At 44.5% G+C, this 10,963-nt stretch overlaps 1 protein-coding gene across 4 annotated transcripts in view; it reads right to left on the bottom strand.

Moving 5' to 3' along the window:
* Lars2 (leucyl-tRNA synthetase 2, mitochondrial) overlaps nucleotides 1-10,963 on the bottom strand; it is a 113,918-nt gene that overhangs the window by 66,924 nt on the left and 36,031 nt on the right. The gene's annotated exons all lie outside the window — the stretch shown is intronic.

Raw genomic sequence — 10,963 nt, 5'->3', positions numbered from 1 at the left:
TGCTCCCAAGTGGTAGTCTGACTTAGAAAATCTCATGTAATATGTTTATGTAATAAATGTTTATATTTTGAAGTCAGAGAGACACATGGGATATACTGGTTTGTCCCCCAATAAAACAGTTATCAACACACAGAAGTATTTAAAGATCACCCTTGGAATCTAGCCCATGAACCCAAATATTCAGATTCAACCACATCTGCAGGACCCACTCAGACACCTTCTATCTGTGTGGTGGGGCTCCCTTCCATCCTCATCTGCCCACAGGCACAGAAGGCATCAGTTTGGTAAGACTTCTTGGTGAGACCACAGAAAAAGCAAACAGGGCTGACTGTCCCCAGTCCCCCAATATTTCTGTACCTTACTTTTCCCTGTTTTCAAATGAGTTCACACAGCTGGAGAGCTGGCCCAGCAGTTAAGAGCACTTGCTGCACTTGCAAAGGACTGGTCCCAGCACACATTTGGCAATCCACACCTGTCCGTAAGTCCAGTTCCAAGAGATCCAACACCCTCTTCAGGCATGCACATGGTGCACATACATACATATGTAGAAATCACTCATACACAAATAAGACCACACCTGCATTAATGTATTATTGGTTTCAACACAAACAGTCAGGTAATTCAACTGCATAGCTCTGAAAGCAGCTACAATTTGGCTTCACTCTACATAGCTCTCTATCAAGGTGTCAGCTTTTATACTCTGTGAGTTCTAGAGAGCACCATCTAGCTATCTACTGGGATCTCAGTGAAGTGACTCCTCCACATTGTGATCCTATACTTTACACTGCCTGGGGTTGGTGTAAAAAATATTTCACAGGCTGGAGAGATAGCTCAGAGTTTAAGAACACCGACTGCTCTTCCAGAGGTCCTGAGTTCAATTCTCAGCACCCACATGGTGGTTAACAACCATCTGTAATGAGATCTGGTGCCCTCTCCTGTATACATAAAAAAACAAAACAAAAAAAAAAAAAACATGTGCCAACATGCCTGACTCATCTTTCATTTGGGCTGGAGAGATGGCTCAGAGGTTAAGAGCACTGACTGATCTTCCAGAGGTCCTGAGTTCAATTCCCAGCAACCATCTGTAATGAGATCTGGTGCCCTCTTCTGGCCTGCAGGGACACATGCAGGCAGAATAATGTATACATAATCAATAAATAAATCTAAAAATAAATAAATAAAAGGAATAAAAAATATTTCACAGATTTATAGATAAACATAGAACCCAAGGCAGAAGATATACTCTCTCAAAACACAAAGGCTCAAAACAGCTTTGCGGTGGTGGCACACTCCTTTAATCCCAGCACCCGGGAGGCAGAGGCAGGTGGATCTCTGAGTTCCAGGCCAGCCTGGTCTACAAATTGAGTTCCAGGACAATCAGGGATACACAGAGAAATCCTGTCTTGAAAAACAAACAAACAAAAAAAAGAGGCTCAAAACAACCTCTGGGAAACCAACCATTCCCACCTAAAAACCTTGAATAATTTAACATAACAATTAAGCCAGTGTGACAGTGACTTCAGGCTCAGTGATTTGGCATTGATGATGTCCAGGAGGTTGAGGCACCAAGATCTGGTTATGTCTGTGTTACAGAACATTTGCACTGTATGTTAGAATCATGGCACTCAGGATCCACATGGTGCTCCCCTGGTGTGGCCTCAGGCAGCTACTCCTTGCTCTAGAAACATCTAGGTGAGTCTGATGTCAGGGAAGGACACTCAGAGGCCCCTCAGCAATCCTTAGGCAGAAGAGGGACATAGAGGGTGATTGATAGCTTAGAACAGTCCCGGTTTGGGTCTGAATCAGCTCTTCCTGTTGTTTCTGTCTAGGGCTTTTTCTTTTTCTCTAGAGAAAGCTGGTAGTAGGAGACTGAGGCAGGAAGATTGAAAGTTTAAGGCCAGCCTAGGTTACATAGTGAGTTCTACGCATTCACACTTAGTGTAATGATGAGAAGGGGAAGTGGCACAGGGCTGTAACCTCACCTACTCAGATGGAAGCAGTAGGAAAGTCCAAGGGCAAGGAGCTGGGGGTAGTGTTAGAAAGGTAGGTAAGGACCACATAGCTTAGTGGTAGAATGTTTGTGAAGCATGCAAGAGGCCCTGGGGTCAATCCTCAGTACAAGGGAGGAGAGAGCGAAGGTCAGCGAGATGCTTTCACATATACCTCAGCCTTGGCCTAGATGACAGTCTTATGACGCCCCTGCACTGGAGACACCACTAAGCCACCTAAGTCCAAACGATAAGTAAATCTCAAGAAAGGTTGTTAGTAAGAGAGACTAATGAATGGAAGGTGACAAGAACAAATGGGGGGGGGGGTGCAGTTCACCATCAAACTAGGATGAGTCCTAAAGGTCAAGTGCCCTTCTCTCATTTATGACGTAGCACAGACTGTCTAGCCTTGCTATTTATGCCCCTAAATTTTATTGACTTCTCAAGTAGGCTGTCAGATTATGAAGATGAGTGGAGGAGCACAGGACAGAATTAGGGCCCTAAGCCCTGGATGACCTGGGACACTGCAGGTCAGACAACTTCCTCTGACCTTACTAGTTTGTCCCGACACACATGCTGCAACCACTGTAAGGATGAAGAGATCTGAGGGGCACCGGCCTGCTTTGCAAATCTGCCAACCCCTCAGGGGTGTACCAAAGGTTCATGAATCTTCATTAAACCAAACATTCATTCCAAGAGCTAAGGGTCATCATATTTATAAAACAGGCAAGGCCAAAGCCAATGTGGTAATAAACACCTATAATCTCATACTCAGGAGGCTGAGGCAGAAGAATCCCCATTAATTTGAGGCCAGTCTGAGCTACACAGTGAGTTTCAGGGTAGCCTGGGCTACAGCATGACACCTTTTTCCAAAGCAAAGCAAAGCAAAGCAATTTTAGGCTGAGGAAGAGTTCTAGATAATTTTATAAATACAACAGGTTTTTAAAGAAATGAGTGTACGCTGGGCGGTGGTGGCACACGCCTTTAATCCCAGCACTGGAGAGGTAGAGGCAGGTGGATCTCTATGAGTTTGAGGCCAACCTGGGCTACCAAGTGAGTTCTAGGAAAGGGACCAAAACTACACAGAGAAACCCTGTCTCAAAAAAAAAAAAAAAAAAAAAGAGTGTACTATTGTTCCTGTAATCCCAGTTTGGTTTATTCACAGCACCTAATCTGAGAAATGCCTCCCCAACACACTACACAGTGATTTAAGAAATCTGTGTGCAGAGTCTCAAAAAACCCAAAGACAAATGGAGAACTGTTTATCATTAGCAATTTCCAGACCTGAAACACAGAACAGTAGCCTTTCAGAAGGCTTCACAATGAGATCCTATGCTCAATGATCTACTGTCCTGCTGGCTCAGCATTATACTTCTGCTCTTTTAATTCACCAATGAGAAGACAGTGACATAGGGGCAGTGGTACCCTAAGACACACCAGTGGGCAGTGGGATTAGAGAAGAAAGGAAAATGGATCTGCACATGCATTCACTCATGACTCAACTCTAGAGACTCACAGAGTACTGTCCACAACAGAGAATGACAGGGAGATACCATTCTAGATCCAGCTACACACAACAGGGCTCAGGTCCAGGAAGATGACCTTTTTTCTACCTCTGAGAAGCCTGAGGACTTTACAGTCAGTCTCACCACTCTTCAGCGAAGTTCGTAAGCATCTCATTCCATGTCTGTCTACCCCATCCCTTTCCATCTGTCCCCTTGGAGAAGAGAAGCAAGGCTGCCGGCACCTTTACCTTGACAAGCTTCCCAGACCAGGGCTCTCTCTTCTCTCAAGGTCCTGCTACATTCCATCTAAGCTACATCTTTCCCAGTGACTCCCTGACATCTTCAGGACCACATCTGGCCATGTATGTGGGCCTCCTCTTCTCCTTCCTCCTTTCCGGGACCATCATCCCCCATGATTCCCTCAGCCAAGCTTACTGAGACCTCACTGTGGCTTTCTCCTGGCCTCCTTCCTTTGTTCCTCTTCTTTCCATATGTCCAGTTTCCATTTTTGTCACAGTTCTGCATCAAACCTCCTATTCCTTCTTTGCTCACCTCTTTGCAGAATTGAAGGAAAGGGTAATTAATATCTGTGTAATTAATTAATCTTGAGCCTACATTTGACTAAGAACTCATTTTTTTATGCAACTATGTTTTTTCCATGCGGCACTATCTTTAGATTGAAAACGAACATTTAAAGAAAACCAAAACTGACAAATGCTAGACACTGCATTTTTATAGTGTGTGTGTGTGTGGGGGGGGGGTTGTTTTGTTTTGTTTTGTTTTAGGTTTTTCGGGACAGGGTTTCTCTGTGTAGCTTTGGAGCCTTTCCTGGAACTCACTTGGTAGACCAGGCTGGCCTCGAACTCACAGAGATCCACCTGCCTCTGCCTCCCCAGTGCTGGGATTAAAGGCGTGTGCCACCACTGCCCAGCGTGTTTTTTTTCTTAAAGGTCTTGCTTTCCAAATCTGGGGCCACAAACTAAGTTCTTAAGTGATTTGAAAGGTTTGAATTCTACATTTCTTAAAGAAAATTTAGAATGTTAACAGGAGGAAGATCAAGGTCCATAGTTTTGAAGACACTGTCTTTCTTACTGAAAATAGCTTTTCTTCAGAAGTGTGTGTGTGTGTGTGTGTACATGCGTGCGTGCACACAATGTGAATGTATTTGAGTTTTACAATATACCTGGTAACTTGACAATTTCTCCTGTCCATACTACTCAAGATCTTAGGAGCTACGAAAAGCAACAATTTGCTAAATTTCTTGGTAATTATTCTTTGCCAACTGACAAGAACTTCATCAAGGCAATCTAACAAATAGACAGCTTTGCTACCTTGACATTTAGGGATAGAACACTCTCCATAGGGTTGGGGATTTAGCTCAGTGGTAGAGCACTTGCCTAGCAAGCTCAAGGCCCTGGGTTCAATCCTCAGCTCAAAAAAAAACCAAAAAAACAAAAAAACAAAAAAACCTCTCCATAAAGCTACAGAGGAGGTTCACTAGTTTGAGTTGCAATTTCTTTTCAGCCTAGGTGAGCAGAGACCAGCACTCCCTCTTTCTAAAGGCATAGTGATGGCAATTTATGTAATTTGAAACATCCTCAAACATTTAAGTTCAACAGGGCAGAATCTTTCCAACAGATACTTTCACAGGGCCAAATTCTAGGTTTCCTGACAATGTGAAGACATCTTAGACACGGATGAGGGCCAGGAGACAGAAGAAAACACCTTTATAACCCACAATTCAAACAGTGGTGACCATAGAGCTATCGGCAGCTCCACTAAGAATGAGTTGGAGAAACTTGCCACAGTGTGAGCAATTTCACCTGAGACAAAGACCAAGAAATGAAACCATAAACTTAGAAAAAGTTACAGAAAAGTACCTTGATAGCCCAGCAGAAAGTATGTGGGGGTGGGGGGATGTGGAGGAGGGTTACACATGTTCATGTGTGTGTTCACATATGTGCACATAGAAGCCAGAGGTAAACAACAGGCATCTTCTGTCACTGTAGCAGGAATCTTAACAGGTCTTCTTAATAAAATCAAACCTGAGGGCCAGTTATTAGGGGTGAATGCTGGAAGATCAGAGAAATAGAACAAGCCCACAGCTACCTCACCTGGCCAACTTCTCAGCTGATCCTGTTTCCTCAGACCTGGAAGCCTCTGAGTCCTCCATCCCAATGGCTCTTAGCTGAACTGTGCTGCTCCAAAGCCTAAAGCTTAACCAGCCAAATTGCTTCTAGTTCCTGGTCCTCATGCCTTATATACCTTTCTGTTTCCACCCATCACTCCCTGGGATTAAAGGCGTGTGTCACCATGGCCTGGCTGTTTCCAATGTGGCCTTGAACTCACAGAGATCCAGAGGGATTTCTGTCTCTGAAATGCTAGGATAAAGGCGTGAGTGCCACCCATTTTCTAGCCTCTGTATCTAGGTGGCTGTCTGTTCTCTGACCCCAGATAAATTTATTAGGGTGCACAATATTTTGGGGGAACACAATACTAACATGTCACTCTGTATTTTATTTTTTTGGGGGGGGGGCAAGTTCTCTTGCTAAACCTGAGCTTACCCATTGTGGCTAGGCTAGCTAGAAAGCTGGCTCAGGATCCTCCAGCTCCACACTCCCAGTCCTCGGCCCGCTTTTATGTAGGTGCTTGTGCGTGTACAGCAGGCATTTTAGTGACTGAACCATGTCCCAGAATCCTCGTCAGACAGTAGGACTCATGGCATCCCTCAGTTCCTATCTGTTAAGGGCCCTCCTAAATGGCATAAACACCCCCTACCCCAAACTTCTCCAGCCCAGAGGCTGGGCTGCCCTTTTTCCAGCTGCCCTTCCCTATAACCCAGCTATTTTGCTATTCCAATCCCCTCTCTCTTTTCGTCTACCCTTGACTCTCTTGGCCAGTCTCTTGGCTCAGGCCACCCCTCTTGGTCAGCGACTCCTCACCCCTCTCCCTTCCCCCTTCTCTTCACATGGCCCAGCTCAGTCTAGCCATGTTCACTCTGGACTCTCCTGGATGTCCGTGCCTCTGGCTATGCTCTCCCTCATATGTATAATAAACCTTCTCCTTCACCATATCTAGGAGCAGTCATTTTTATTTATTTCTTTTTTTTTTTTTTTTTGGAGTTGAGGATCGAACCCAGGGCCTTGCGCTTGCTAGGCAAGCGCTCTACCACTGAGCTAAATCCCCAGCCCTATTTCTTTTTTTCTATTAAATTTTTTTCATTTATTTTACATGTCAACCACCGTTTCCTCTCTCTCCTCTCTTCCTGTTCCCTCCCCCCACCTCCCATTTATCACCCCATCCACTCCTCTATTCAGAAATTGGCAGGCCTCCCATGGGCATCAACAAAGCATGGTATCTCAAGTTGAGGCAGAACCAAGCTCCTCCCCCTGCATCAAGGCTGGGCAAGGTCCCCAGCATGGGAAATAGGTTCCAAAGAGCCAGCTCATGTGCTAGGGACAGGTCCTGATCCCACTGCTAGGGGAAACAGACCAAGCTACACAACTGTCACCCACAAGCAGAGAGCCTAGGTCGTTCCCATGCAAGTTCCCTGGCTGTCAGTCCAGAGTCAGGGAGCTCCCTCAAGCTTGGATCAGCTGTCTCTGTGGGTTCCCCATCATGATCTTGGCCCCTCCCCTTGCTCATACAATCCCTCCTCCCTTTCTTCAACTGGACTCCCAGAGCTTGGCCCCGTGCTTGGCTGTGGCTCTCTGCATCTGCTTCCATCAGTTATTGGATGAATTAGGTAGTCACCAATCTGATTACAGGGGAAGGCCAGTTCAGGCACCCTTTCCACTATTACTAGGAGCCCTAGCTGGGGTCTGCTCTGCGGATTCCTGGGAGTTTCCCTGGTACCAGGCTTCTTCCTAACCCCAAAATGGCCCCTCTATCAAGATCTCTTTCATTACTCTTCCCCTCTGTCTCACCTCAACTCGACCAACCCAATCTCTCATGCTCCCCTCCCCTCCACCCCCTCCACCCACACCCGGTTTACCCAGGGAATCTCATTTTTTCCCCTTTCCAGGGAAATCTATGCGTTCTTCTTAGGGTCTTCCTTATTACCTACCTTCTCTGGGGCTGTGGACTGTAGCCTGTTATGAGTGAGTACATAATGTGTTTGTCTCTCTGGTTCTGGGTTACCTCACTCAGACATTATTTCTTTTTTCATTCAGGGGCCATATCCTCAGTCTCTTCCTCTCCCTTTTCTCCCATCCATTCCTGCCTATGAAGTGAACAGCTCTGCTCTTTGGCATGCTCCTTGCCATGATATGCTAATTCCTCTCCACAGACTTAATCAATCATGGATCCTCCTAGGCTATGAGCCAGGACGATCTTTTTCTCTTTGTAGGTCGATAATCTCGGTATTTGTCAGTAATGGTAAGCTGGCTAACATAAACACAGTCTACACCCTTTCAGAAAGTCTACCAATTATTCCAGAAAGTAAGTGCTTCACAAATAAAAGCCCTCTCTCCCCAACTCCTTTCTCTCTTCTTTCTCCCTCTCTTCCTTTAATAGATGCTGAGCTAGTTGCATTCAGCTTCCAGTTTCTTTTCAACAGGGCACACATTGCTCTGGGAATAACATCTGAAAGAGTGAGGCACAAGAGGTCCTGAGAACACTTCACAATCATCTTGGCTCACTAGAAACACATTAATTCTAAGAATGTATATGCTTCACAATCCAGAGAATTCATCTTTTGCTGTAAGGACAATGAGCACATAGCTCAAGAGTGGGCCCTCCTACAGGACTTCTCACCCAGGGAGAGTCAGGAAGAATGAGGCTATGACCCAACTGCGAGGCTATGTCTCTTTTGTCTGGGGACAAGCTAGCACTGCCCAGCTGTCTTATTTTTCAAATATTTGGCTACTTGTCACTTAGCCATCTGCTGGTTTTATGAGACTTTGGGACTGTGGCTTGCAAAGAGCACAGCTTTATCTTGTTAATTAAATAAACTGGCCCTCAGCCTCCTCATTTTGTCCCTTCTCCTCCCCTCAGACTGATGGGTCTCTTCAATCACACACTATGCCACCTCTGTCAGAAAGGAAGAAAACAGCAGAAAACTCAGTCCACGAGAGATTCTGAAACAAACAAGGAACATGCAACATTCTAAACTGTGAAAGATATTGTAGGAAACAAAAATAAATTTTCATTAAATATCTGTTGGCACTCCAGAAAACTTCTAAACATATATGGTCTATGATGAACATAACAGCAAAATAATGAAAAGAAAAGGCACCTAGCTAAGAAAAGGCATTTCTTTTCTTGAGAAGAAAAATGGGGCTGAAAGAAGTAAAGAAAATAATAAATCTAAAATATAAAAACAAATTAGTACCAATACTAAAAACAACACTGGTTCTACATAAAAACAACACGTTTTTCCAGAAAGTAGAAGAAAATAAGATTGAAAGAATAGTGACCAAGGTGGGACCAAGGGCTGCATAGGCACTGAGCTCAGAGAAAGTCAGCCCTTGAGAAGGATCCTGGGCAAGAGCATTCATATGCTGAACAGCAGGCAAAACTAAAGCCAAAGGATCCACACTGGAATAGATGCTGAGGACAGTGTTAAGTTGCCAGGGCAGAGAAACAGACTCCAAGAAAACTCTCAGCTTCCTGTCTGCCAGGAGGGAACAGCTCTGCTTGAATATGATGCTCTATCTCACCATGGCCCAGAAACTCAAACCATCCTACCAAAATGAAACTTCTGAAACTGAGAGCCACAATACCTCACCACCACCACCACCACCACCACCACCACCACCACCACCACCACCCCTACAATTCCAGGAAGCATCAACATGGGCATGTAAAGAGATGGCTCTGGCTAGCCTTAGACATTCCTATCAAACAAACAATGGAACAGCTGGTGGTCACACCAACCTGCAAGTGACTAAACAGCACAATACTGCAGGTGTGTGTGGGGGGGATCTGAATGAAAGCTAAGTTCTAGATAACAGTATCATACTGGTGCCAATTCCTGATTGTGATCTTATATGCAAAACATCTGTAGTGCCCTGCCAACTTCTAGGGTGTCCTAAAAGTTTTACTATTTTTGTTGTTTTTGTTTGTTAAGACAATGGATGGTGTGATAGTTTGTGTAAGAATGGCCCCCAAGGGAACATGTATTTGAACACTTAGAGTGACAGTACTTGAAAGGATTAAGAAGTGTGAACTTATTGGAGTAGGCATGGCCTTGGAGAAAGTGTGTCACTGGAGCTTGGAGTTGACCAATAAAGACTGAACATGGTCATGTGTAATCTTGTAGGAATCCTGTTTTACAATCAAGACACTAAATAGCAAGTAGATCCTTTAGAGTACAACTGTCCATTTAAATGTGTTTAAAAAAAATGTTCCACCTTGGGCAAACAATTTCAGGAAGGAGAGACATGTAGCCCCCTATTACTGCAACAATATCCTCACTCCCAAGTCCCTCACCCTCACCCCTATAAAAGGTCACAACCAGCTTTTCCCTTGGCAGACCCTAGCAATTTCCTATAGGAGAGCCCCAAAACAAAACAATTTTTTAAACAAATTTAAATGGACAGTTGTTCTCTTTAACAGCACGGCCTTTGTCTTTTTCCACCATACTCATTTCATGTCAATCATTCAAGAGGTTACTAGGAAGGGGAGGGATTTGAATGTACATTTATCTCAATGCTTCAGTAAAACCACACTCAGTCTGCACAGTGAGTGGGTAATAAGAGGGATCATAGCATGAATGGGGCCTTTCACTGAAGGACAAACAGCAGCTTTTACCCAGCAGCTTAATCCTCCAATGCCTGGGCCTCTAAAGGTCTTTTTCACAGCTGGCCTGATCCTCTGTGAACCCTCCTGAGTCTGAGATTTCCCATTGGCTTTTGTGTGTAACTTTAAAAAAAATAATAATAATTTAGGTACTTTTATTTCATTTGCATTGGTATTTTGCCTGCATGTATGTCTGTGTGAGGGTGCCAGATCTTGGAGTTAGAGACAGTTATTAGCTGACATGTGGTTGCTGGGAACTGAACCTAAGTACTCTGGAAGAGCAAGCAGTAAGTGCTCTTAACTGCTAAGCCATCTTTCCAACCCCCAGGTGTGTAACTTTTTGATAGAGATACAGACCAAAGACTGTATGTGGCATAATTGTATGTTTACTGATTCTGAGCACAGAATAAAATATAAATAAATGGCCAGTTTAATCACCAGAGGACCAGCAGGTTAATATTTAATCACTTTGATGTGGATTCCAATAATCTCTTTAAATTGTTTCTATGAGCCAGAAATCCTTGTGCAAAGCCTTTGCCCCCCCCCCCCCAGCACAGCCCATTATGAAGTCAAATAAGTTAACTCTCTTAGCTTAATCCCACAGAAAATTACTTGTTCACAGGCAAAATACCCACTCCAGTTCTGCTGTGTTTGTGGGGTACCAAGCCTTCCCTCCAGTGACCTGTCAACTTCCCTCCTTCTCCCCTGAACAGAGCAGAGCCCCCAGGA

The sequence above is a fragment of the Onychomys torridus genome, chromosome 7 (assembly GCF_903995425.1).
Source record: "Onychomys torridus chromosome 7, mOncTor1.1, whole genome shotgun sequence".
Lineage (NCBI taxonomy): Eukaryota > Metazoa > Chordata > Mammalia > Rodentia > Cricetidae > Onychomys > Onychomys torridus.
This window is presented reverse-complemented; position numbering and strand designations above follow the sequence as displayed.